This window comes from Trichosurus vulpecula, chromosome 7 (genome assembly GCF_011100635.1).
Source record: "Trichosurus vulpecula isolate mTriVul1 chromosome 7, mTriVul1.pri, whole genome shotgun sequence".
NCBI classification, from domain to species: Eukaryota; Metazoa; Chordata; class Mammalia; order Diprotodontia; family Phalangeridae; genus Trichosurus; species Trichosurus vulpecula.
Genome location: NC_050579.1, coordinates 184,361,213 through 184,373,277, shown reverse-complemented (window position 1 = coordinate 184,373,277; position 12,065 = coordinate 184,361,213). Strand labels below are relative to the sequence as shown.

Here is a 12,065-nt window from a genome sequence, read left to right as displayed (position 1 = left end):
TGGGAAAAAATAACAAAATTCATCTGGATAAAGGAGAAGCAAAGACTCTCAAAGGAAATAATGAAAAAAAATGTGGTAAGGGGCCTCCCAGGGCCAAATCTCAAACCATACTATAAAGCAGTTATCATCAGAATTACAAGATACTGTTTAAAAAATGAAAGATCATTCAGTGGAACCGATTAGGTACACAACACAGAAAAGTGAATGAACATTGTCAACCCAAAGACTCCAACAGCTTAGGAAAAGGATTCACTATTTAACAAAAACTGCTTGGAAAGCTAGAAAGCTAACACAAAAAATTAGGTATAGAATAATATCTGATATCATGCCAAAATAAGCTTCAAATGGATATATGACATAGGTTACTTCACAAACCTCGCCAATTTTTTCAACTGTTCCAAAACCACAAAGGTGGTGTCTGTTCAGTAGCTTCAGACTTGTCTAACTCTTCATGATCCCACTTGGGGTTTTCTTGGTAAAGATACTGGAACAGTGTGCCATTTCTTTCTCCAGCTCATTTTACAGATGAGGAAACTGAGGCAAATAGGATTAAACAAACTGCCCAGGGTCACACAAACTAGTAATTGTCTGAAGTCACATTTGAACTCCAATCTTCCTGGCTTCAGGTCAGCACTCTATCCACTGCACCACCTAGCTGTCCTAATCACAAAGTTAGTAAGTACTAGAGCTAGAAGTAGAACCCAGGCCTTCTGACTCCAAATGCAGAGTTCTTTCCACTATTAAAAAACTAGCTTAATGATACAAAGTTAAAAAATAGCTAAGAATCATTCATTTCACATAAACTAAAATACAAATGGGTTGTTACATTATCAAGCCTGGTGAGAGGGCAATAAAAGAAAATAATGAAAATAAACAATATGCACTATATAAGACATTCCTATATTATAAACACAGATACATATACACATATATATGTATATACATATATGTATATGTATTTATTAGCATCCAATACTCCCCAAGTTTCCAAGTTTCTGGGTTTTCTATTAAACGTTCACTCTGAACATCTTGAGTTTAAGTTAAATTAAACTTCATCAAAGGATTTCAAATGAATTTTTGCCACATTGTAAATCTTCCATTTTCTACATCTTCGGGGGTTAAGGAAACATGATTTGGCAGAGTATGAGAATATAATAAAAGCTTCTAAGCTAAGAGCTGACAGCCAGACAATTAGGTAGTTTAAGTTATTCTTGTATTTGAAACGTTACAAAAACAATCTGCAAATGAAAACAAATCATAGAAAGGAATTAGAGGACAAATGGAAGAATACAGAACACTGCTTTATCTAAAAGGGGGAGAAATAGATACAAAAATTATATTTCTCATCCAAGGAAATGGACACAGATATAAATCACACCATTCTTTAGAATCTTCCTCAAATTTCCTTCATAATCACTCCTTTTTTCTCTAATCTTTGATGTCTCCCTATCTATTGGTTCCTACATCCAAGTCTTCTCATTTAAAAAATAAAATGAAAATCTCACTAAACAATCCAATCCCATTAAGCCATTGTTCTATATTTCTCTCCTCCCTAGGGAAAAAAAAACTTAAGACTCACTGCTTCCACTTCCTCTCCTTTTACTCACTTCTCAACCTTTTGTGATGTGGCTACCAAATTTATTACTCAAACAAAACTGTGCTTTCCGAAGTTACTAATGATCTCTTAATTGCCAAATGTCATGACCTGTTCTAATCCTTGATTTCCTTGACCTCTCTGAAGCACTTTGACACTACTGACTAGCCTTTGCTTTTGGAATCTATCTTCTCTAAGTTTTCATGGCTCCAGTTCTCCTTCCTCATGTTTAACTCTCACAGTCCCTTGTTCCTTCAAAATTCAGCTCAAAGCTACCTTTTATATGAAAGATTCTTCCTAGCTGCTAATCAGTCAGTCAACAATCAATTGCTAAGTGCCAGCAACCATGCTAAATACTGAGTATACAAAAGACAAAACAGTTTTTTCCCTCGAGGAGGTCACATTCTAAAATGGGAGACAATATGAAAACAACTATATACAAACAAGATACATACAAAATAAACTGGAGGTAATCTCACAAGGAACGCACTAGCATTAAGGGGGACTGGGAAAGGCTTCCAGAAAAAGGAAAAAGTTCAGCTGGGATTTGAAGAAACCATGAAGAAGTTTCCTTGAAGGCAGGAGGAGGAGAGAATTCCAAGTATAGGGGAGAGCCAGTGAAACTACAGGGAGTCAGAGACAGAGTGTACTGTACAAGGAACAGCAAGGAAGCCAGTGTCACTGAATTGAAGCATACATGGAAGGGAGTAAATCATAAAAAGACTGGAAAGGTAGGAGGGGGCCAGGATAGGAAGGGCTTTAACAGTTAAATTGAATAGGAAGCCACTGGAGTTTACTGAATAGAGGAGTGACTAGATCAGGCCTCCAATTTACAATGAACTTTTTGAAAGCTGAATTGAGGATGACGTGGAGTTGGGAGATATTTGAGGCAGGGGGAATAACGAGGCTATTGCAATAGTTCAGAAATGAGGTGATGAGGGCTAGACCAGAGTGGTAGCAATGTCAGAGGAGAGAAGAGGAAAGATATGAGAAATCTTGCAAAGGTAGAATAGACAGCACTTGGCAATAGATAGGGTAATATGAGGGTAAGAGTGAGAGGAGTCAAGGATTATATCACCTTTGTGAGCCTAGGGAAATGATGGTATTCTCAAAAGTCATAGGAAAACTTGAGAAGAAAAAAAATTTCAGGGAAAACACAATGAGTTCCACACTGGACATGTTAAGTGTAAGATATCTATACAACACCCAATTTGAGATGTCCAAGAGGCAGATGTCCAAGAAGAGCAGTGAAACTACACATAAGGGGAAAAGTCAGGGCTGGAGAAACATATCTAGGAATCATATGCATAGTGACGGTAGTTGAAATGAACCCACAGTTGCCCATGAAGTGAATAGGAGAGATGGAAAAGAAAAGAGAACCAAAGTCAGACTTTGGAAACAGCTGTGGTTTTCCAGTTGTACCATTGATTGAGATCCAACAAAAAAGACTGAGAAGTGATCAGATAGGTAGAGGGAGAATCAGGAGAGAGTAATGTCACAAAATCCTAGAGAGAAGAGAATATCAAGGAGAAGAGAGTGATCAGCAGTATTAAAAGAGAAATCAAGAAGAATGAAGACTGAAAGATTTGGCAGTTAGGAGATCATTGGTACCTTTGGATAGAGAAATTTTAGTTGAATGATGAGGTCAGCAGCCAGAGTGCAAAGTGCTGAGAAGATAATAATGGAAAGTAAGTGAAAGCATAGATACAAAGGAAAGGAAGAGAAAAAGAAAAAGAGATATAGGATAATAGAGGAGGTGGACAGATCAAGTGAGGGATAGGAAAGACATTAGTATGTTTGTAAGCTGTAGGGATTCAGCCAGTAGACAGGGAGAGACTAGTGAAAGAGTGGGAATAATAGAACGGTCAATCAATCTTCTAGGAAAGACAGGATAAAAGGGAATCACAATGTACATGTAGAAGATTGCATGCTAGTACCTCCCTTGAAAAAATTACCTTATATTTATATTGTACAAGTATGTGTACATACACAAGTTGTACTCTCACAACAGAACAAGCTCTAGGCAAGAACTGCTTCATTTTTGTCTTTGTACTCCTAGCAACTAGCATAGTGTCTAGCACACAGTAGGTCCTTAATAAATCCTTGTTTGCTGACCAATTCCCTCATGAAACCAGATAACTCTCAATTTATCCATAATTTAGGAATAAAGAAATGTCTGAGCATCACTTCCAACCTGGCTGCTCTCTTGAACTTATCATTGTCTCCAGAAACTCATCTTCTTGTAAGATCACAACAATACTAAAACACATGCCCTTAGCCCCTTGCCCCTAGAGCCCTCACTCCTCCTGACTTGGGGCGGGAATGAGGAAAGAGGAGAAAAGGGAGGCATGGGAGGATCTTTCAGATCCTCCACTGAAGGAGGGGGCTGAAGGTAGTCATCTCATTATTTCCCACCTGGCTGCTCTCCTGGACTTCATCCTTGTCTCCAGAAACTCATCTTTCTGCAAGATCATATTAATTCTGAAATTTACACCTCCTCAGTGTCCCCCCTCCTTCTCTTTTTTTCTTGAGGGAGGAAAAAATGGCATTATTCATTTTCAAATGTCAGAATAAGCTTTTCAAAATTTTTAACCTTTTTATTAATTTATTTATTTTTAGTTTTCAACATTCACTTCCACAAGACTTTGAGTTCCAAATTTTCTCCCCATCTCTCCCCTCCCCCCACCCCAGGACAGTGTGCATTCTGATTACCCCCTCTCCCAACCTAACCTCCCTTCCGTCACCACCACCACCCCTTCTCTTATCCCCTTCCATTTTCCCGTAGGAAAGGATAGATTTCTATACACCATTGCCTGTATATCTTATTTCCCAGTTGCATGCAAAAACAATTTTTTAACATTTGTTTTTCAGACTTTGAGTTCCACATTCTCTCCCTTCCTCCCTCCCCACCTACCCTCATTGAGAAGACAAGCAATTTGATATACATTATACATGTATAGTCATGCAAAACACTTCCATAAGAGCTATGTTGTGAAAGGCTAGCTATATTTCCCTTCATCCTATCCTGCCCCCCATTTATTCTATTCTCTCCTTTGACCCTGTCCCTCCTCAAAAGGATGCTTCTAATTACCCCTCCTCCCATTTGCCCACCCTTCTATCATCCCCTCCCCCGCCACCCAGCTGTATCACCTTCCCCCTTACTTTCCTGTAGGGTAGATAGATTTCCAGAGCCAAATGAGTGTGTATGTTATTCCCTCCTTAAGCCAAATCCAATGAGAGTAAGGTTCACTAATTCCCTCTCACCTCCCTCCTCTTCCCTTCCAATGTAAAAGTTTTTTCTTGCCTCTTGTATGTGAGATAATTTACCTCATTCTATTTCTTCCTTTCTCCTTCTCCCAGTACACTCCTCTCTCACACTTTAATTTTTTAGATATTATCTCTTCATATCCAACTCACCTTGTGCCCTCTCTCTATATATATATACAAATGTATGTATATATTTCTATGTGTGTCTGTATATATACATATATACACATATATGTGTATATACACCCACATATATACGTGTGTGTGTGCATGTACATTCCCTCTAACTACCCTTATACTGAGGAAGGTGGTATGAGTTACAAATATCATCTTTCCATGTAGGAATGTGAACAATTCAACTTTAATACGTGCCTTCTGATTTTTCTTTCCTGTTTACTTTTCATGCTTCTCTTGAGTCTTGCATTTGAAAGTCAAATTTTCTATTCAGTTCTGGTCTTTTCAGCAAGAATGCTTGAAAGTCTTCTATTTCACTGAATATCCACCTTTTTCCTTGAAGTATTATACACAGTTTTACTGGGTAGGTGATTCTTGGTTTTAATCCTAGCTCCTTTAACCTCTGGAATATCATATTCCAAGTCCTCTGATCCCGTAATGTAGAAGCTGCTAGATCTTGTATTATCCTAACTGTGTTTCCACAATACTTGAATTGTTTGTTTCTGGCTGCTTGCAGTATTTTCTCCTAGACCTAGGAACTCTGGTATTTGGCTACAATACTCCTAGGAGTTTTCCTTTTGGGATCTCTTTCAGAAAGTGATCAGTGGACTCCTTCAATTTCTACCTCTGGCTCTAGAATGTCAGGGCAGTTTTCCTTGATAATTTCTTGAAAGATGATATTCTTTTTGGATATTGGCTTTTTTGGTTCTTCTTTGGATCATGGCTTTCAGGTAGTCCAATAATTTTTAAATTATCTCTCCTGGATCTGTTTTCGAAGTCAATTGATTTTCCAATGATATTTCACACTGTCTTCTATTTTTTCCTTCTTTTGGTTTTGTTCTATAATTTCTTGATTTCTCATAAAGTCATTAGCTTCCATTTGCTCCATTCTAATTCTTAAGGAATTATTTTCTTCAGGGAGGCTTTGGACCTCTTTTTCCATTTGACGAATTCTGCTTTTGAAGGCATTTTTCTCTTCATTGGCTTTGTGGATCTCTTTTACTATTTGGCCTAGTCTGTTTTTTAAGATGTTATATTCTTCAGTACTTTTTTGGGGTCTCCTTTAGAGACTTTTTCATCCTGTAGACTCGTTTTTCATGATTTTCTTGCATCACTCTCATTTCTCTTCCCAATTTTTCCTCTACTTCTCTTACTTGAGTTTCCAAATCCTTTTTGAGCTCTTCCATGGCCTGTGACCAATTCATATTTTTCTCGGAGGCTTTGGATGTAGGAGCTTTGACTTTGTTGTGTTCTTCTGGCTGTATGTTTTCATTTTCCTTGTCACCAAAGTAATATTCTATAGTCTGATTTTTTTTTCCGCTGTTTGCTCATTTTCCCAGCCAACTGCTTGACTTTTTAGCTCTTTGTTCAGTGGAGGGTATACTGTCCCAAGTCTTAGGGGTTTTTGTGCAGCTATTTTCAGAGTTATTTCTAGGGACGTGTAGATTTTCAGTTCTTCCAAGGGTGTATGATGAAAGGAGAGGTGTTTACTCCTCTCCTGGTCTGTGCTCTGGTCTACGAGTGACCACAAGCACTCTTTTCTGCTTTGGGACTGTGAGGAGGATTCCTTCTCTACCACCACCACAAGCTCCTCCATGGCAGCGCTCCTTCTCACCCCAGGATGGCCACCCAGAATTGCAACCCAAATCCAATCACGGGCAAAGCAAGAGAATCCTGCCTCAATGCCACCAAAGAGAACCCTGTAATCCACCTCTGATGAGCCACTGGATCCCCCACTGTCTGTTGGCTGAGAGCCCCGGAAGCAGCCACTGCCGCTGCTGCCACCACTGCCGCCGCCCTGGGGCTGAGACCAGACCTTGCTCCTCTCTTACCCAGGTGGGACACACCTTTTCTAATGACTTTCTAAGTTGTCTTTGGTGCTTGTGGGCTGAGAAGTCTGGAAACCACCAGAGCTGCCAGTGATTTGGTGCCCTAGGCCTGCTCTGGCTAGGCTATGCGGGTGGAGCCCACGCTGGACTGTGCTCCTCTCTCAGACTGGTGCAACAGTCCTTTCCTGTTGACCTTCCAGGTTCTCTTGGACTAGAAATTTGTTTCACACTGTCATTTTGGGGGTTCTGCTGCTCTAGAATTTGTTTAGTCATTTTTTACAGGTATTTGCTGAGGTTTAGGAGAGAGCTCAGGCAAGTCCCTGCTTTCACTCCATCTTCTCTCCATCTCCCACCCCCCTTCCCTTCTGATTGGAAAAGGTGAACATTTGGAGAGCTCCTCCTAGATCCTTTATTAAAGGAGGGAGCATAGGTCATATAGGACTTAACCATGCCCACACCTTAGGTATTCTCCATGCTAGGTATCCTCCTTCCCCCTCCCCTCCACTTTTCAGCTTTTTTATGTGTACATGGTCTTCTCCAATTAGACTGTGAGCTCCTTAAAGACATGGATAGTCTTTTGCTTTTCTTCATATTTCCAGGGCTTTAGACCAATTCTAAAGATGATTCAAGAATATATTTTTTTATTTATGAAATTTTTACAGGACAATTTACCCATCTGAATCCCAATCTCTCCTATTATCATCACATATACTAATAAGCTCTGGCTAATAAGGCATAAAAAATGTAAAAATGGACCTTGAATTCACTTACTGAAAAAAAAAAAGTATTCAATCATGGTCAACAATATGTCAGTCCCTCTTAAATTATAAAGAGTTAGCTGCATTATTCTCAAAAGGACAATTAAGTGAGTCCTCAGCTATAGCCATCCACCAGAACAGAAGAAAGAGTAAGCTAACCTGTGAACAAGGGAGTTCTATGGTACTTTCACAGTTGTTTCAAACCACACAAAAGAAATCACTGAAGCCAAAGCAAGTTAAAGCATTAAGAAATAAAAGATAAGAGTCAAAGAACAAGATAGGAAGAGTGACTGGGAGAAAATCTTATGTTTCCACTAATCAATATAAATAAGGATAGATCCTACGATTCTGTTAGTATAGGGAAGAGAAGGAACTTTCTCTACCAGTGAAGGTTCATCACCTTCTCCAAAACTTATGTTCTTAAAGAGATGCCCAGAGCAGTGGTATCAAACTCAAAAAAGAAGGAATACCTCCCCTGCACCCTGTATGCCTTGCATCCAACAAACTGACTTAGAAGACCACATGTTAACATTATCTATGTTCTATTGTATTCTTATTCATTTTTTAAAATATTTTCCAATTATATTCTAATCTGGTTTCCACTTCTGGCCAACAGCACTGAGGCATTAAATGATTTGCCCTATCACAAAGAAAATACAGGTTAGAGGTAAGACTTGAATCCACTGGGTCTTTGGGGTTTCAAGGCCACCTCTCTTTCTCTTTCTCCTACTAGTCAATGTGAATGCTTATTGCATGACTAATGAATCGAAAATATATAATTGACATCTGCTGATGTTTTTTTGCTAAATCTCTAAAATTTGAGCGTGTGGGATGTTTTTTTTTTTAATTTTCTTTTTTATTTCAGTGACATCTGTTATAAGACAGCCCCAGCATCTAGAGCTTTACATGGGAAATGCTAGATGCTTATGACATTCTCTCAAGTCAGTCTACACATCAAGAAAAGACTGGTATCTTTTCATAATAATGTTTACTGCCAAAGGCAGGTATAGTGGTTATTATGTGTGTATGTATGTATATACACATATGTACATGTGTGTACATGTGCATCTATACATACACAAATATTATATGTGTACATGTGTGTTTATATACATACACAATTATATACATACACACACATAAAATCACCTCTATACTGGTGCTTAGTTACAAGTGATTAAAATCTACTGGATTTGGAAAATGTAACCAATATTTCAACTCACAAGGTATTCCCTTACATAGTATGCTAGCTATGTGACAAACTACAATTTGGGTGACAAAGCCTGCTCGAACAAAGCTGATTTTCAGGAGTACATTGGAGATTACTATTAGCACCTGACATAAAATTTCAAAGCAGGAAAATTCTATCTTTGATGCTCCTTTACTTTTTTATTTCATTTTTTTCACCCCTTATACATCCTGTTAACATCCAGTGCCTTTAAACTGTCCAAAACCTTGCCACACTTTGGCATACTACCACAGGTCTAGCCTCTCCAGAAGTATCCCACATTTCAAAGTAAGTTCCTTCTAACATCCACCACACATCTTAAATCTAAATTCCTATTGCCACAAATCTCAGACTTGGGCTAGTCTACTGAAATTAATTCACAGTAAAAAATGGGTGAACAAAAAAGTTAACTGATATATTTGGATCTTAAATTAAGGATGACAATTTAAATGGCTCTCTAGTGAAATATTCTAGGAACACCATGAAAGAAAGCTCCCCTGCCTCCTGAATACTTTTAACCTCTTCCCTTTAGGCCTCACCTAAATCCAGTTCATGGTGAGGGCCACACACTATTTTTCAAAGTAAGAAGCCATTTCCTCTCTGGTTTTTAGGAAGGGAGTAGGACAGTTACAGTAACTAGGCACCTTCACTTGCCTGTTGTCCACCCCACCTTCTTTTGTCCCCTCTCTCCAAGCACCAAATGATGTTCCTTGTAAACTGCCTGCTGCTACTGCTGCTCACAATCCAGAAAATTTATAAACCCATTTAAAATGAATATGATTCCCTCTCTCATACAACTTGGGGTTTGAATGATTACCAGTTGTTCTTGGTAGGTGCTTCCTCCTCTTTTCCCCTGACTATGCCCTTCTTATTAAACGAAAAGGATAGAGGAATCTGAAGAAGAGGTACCCATACAGTGCAAAGACTGGAACCCAAAGAACAACCAAACAAGGAAATAATATTATGGTTAATAGTCCAACTTAAGGGTTTTTCCCCCACCACACAGACTCTTTGTGCATAAATTGCCTTAGCAGTCTACTGAAAAACCACATCACTAGAAGAGCAGAAAGGTAGTACACTGGACTTCAATGACTCAGGAAGAGAGAATGAGATTGATGACTTTGAACAATTCTGCCCACCTAAATCCAATTCATGGGCAAGTCAAGATATCATCCATGATGTCATCAGTCCTCCAAAAATGAGATGAACAACACAAAGATTCCAACGAGAACAATGGGGTTTGGTATCGACTCCCCTCCTTCAAATATCATTTGCCCCAAGTCTACCACCCATACCACTGCAACTGGCATCCTATTTCTTTATTCCTAGTAATCCTATTAAAAAACACACCTCTGTCCTTCATTTCCAAATCCTCACTAATGTTCAAGTAGGCCCCTTGAGTTTTAGCATTTCCAAGAAAAAACATACAAGGATTGGATTTGAATATGGAACTCACATAGTCTTTGTATTCCCAATGCCTAGCACAGGTCTTAGTTCAGAAAAATATTTGTTAATTTAATGATATCTCTTAGCAAAACTGACAAAAAGATGACTTATTCGCACTTTGGATGGGAGTTGGAGGAAAAGTTTGAAATTAATGAATAAAATTAATTTTTAATTATCAGTAGATATCAATTACCCCTCTTTCCATAACTCTTATTAAAGCATATAATCAATTTGAAGCATTTATTTCAAAATAAGATGGTAGAGTAATCTTAAATTCAAACTAATTTATACCAGAATTACTTTATATGACCAACAATGGAACTTCTATTTCTTTATTAAGTTATACGATTTACATTATTCATTTAAAACCAGATTTCTAGCACATGGTCTTTTTTTATCAATTACAAATGTTGACAATAAACCTAATAAATAAAATTAGTTTAGCAACTATTCAGCAAACTTCCAAAATCATTCCATAGTAATAATTAGCAACTTTTATTCCATGTGTAAAGCTATACATATATGTGTGTGTGTGTATATATATATATATATGTGTGTGTGTGTGTGTGTGTGTGTATGTATTCCAGATATGTATATGTGTGTGTATATATATATGTATGTATTCCAGATATTGAGAAAATGTTCATCCAGACATACTGCTAAGGAGAGCTGCACCATAATTATGAACTATTTCAAATCTGAACTTTTCAATCTCATACACGATAAAAGAATTTATTGAAGAGGCAGAATAAATTCCATGATCTCACATTACTTTTAATTCACCATTCTTTGAATTCTTTTTACTACTTTTAAATTATGAAAAATAAGGCATAGTCCAGAACAGCTTTACTTTCACCTTATTGTAATTTAGTTCAAACATTAATTTTACACTGTATAATTTTCCCTTCGGGGGGGGGGGGGGGAGCTAATTTTCTATCCTATGAATAGCTTTTTTTTCTATCAGTAGACTTAGCTGCTTAAATTTATTTCCCCAAGCAGGCAAGATTAAGCTTAATTTCAAAACTACAGATTTTTAAGTCACAGTTTACTATCATTTCTTAGTAGTATTGGGAAACTAAGGAAATATACTATGACGATGTTATATATAACTTTCTAATTCACTGTTCCAAAAACAATGCACTAGTGCAAGGGATCAAACTCAAGATTACAGTCTGAACTAGATTAAAATGTAATTGGGAAATATTTAATGAAAGAAATAAAACTACAACATATGCAATGTCAAGTTTTCTACATCAATACCTGGCCTGCAGGGATCCATTTCTATTTGAATTTAACATCACTGCACCAGTATGCCTATTTTCCCACAAAATCTCCAACATTGATTATTCTCATCTTTATCATCTTTGCCAGTTTCCTGAGTATAAGGTGAAAATTCGAGATTGCTTTGGCTAGCATTGCTCGTTAGTGATTTTGGAACCTTATATCTCCTTTAATATGGTTAAGAATTTGCAATTCTTTTGGAAACTGTTTGTTCATATCATTTAACCACTTATCTACTGGGGAATGGCTAGTATATGTGTCTCTGTGTGTATACTGCTTGTATAGCTCAGGTAACAAACCCTAATTCAATAACTATATTTTCAAATATTAAGTCAATAGTTCCCTCTTAAACAACCATCACTAATGCTCAATGTATGTGTACTGTAGAAAAGGTTTTAGTAAATCTTGAGTTTCTTGGCAAATTATTTTTTTAATTATTAGACATTATTAGGAATAGTACTGACTATTAAAACAGAAATTAAGAAAGC

At 37.5% G+C, this 12,065-nt stretch overlaps 1 protein-coding gene across 1 annotated transcript in view; it reads right to left on the bottom strand.

Annotated features, from left to right (window-relative positions):
- Positions 1 to 12,065, bottom strand: part of RNGTT (RNA guanylyltransferase and 5'-phosphatase) — a 411,159-nt gene that overhangs the window by 296,532 nt on the left and 102,562 nt on the right. The gene's annotated exons all lie outside the window — the stretch shown is intronic.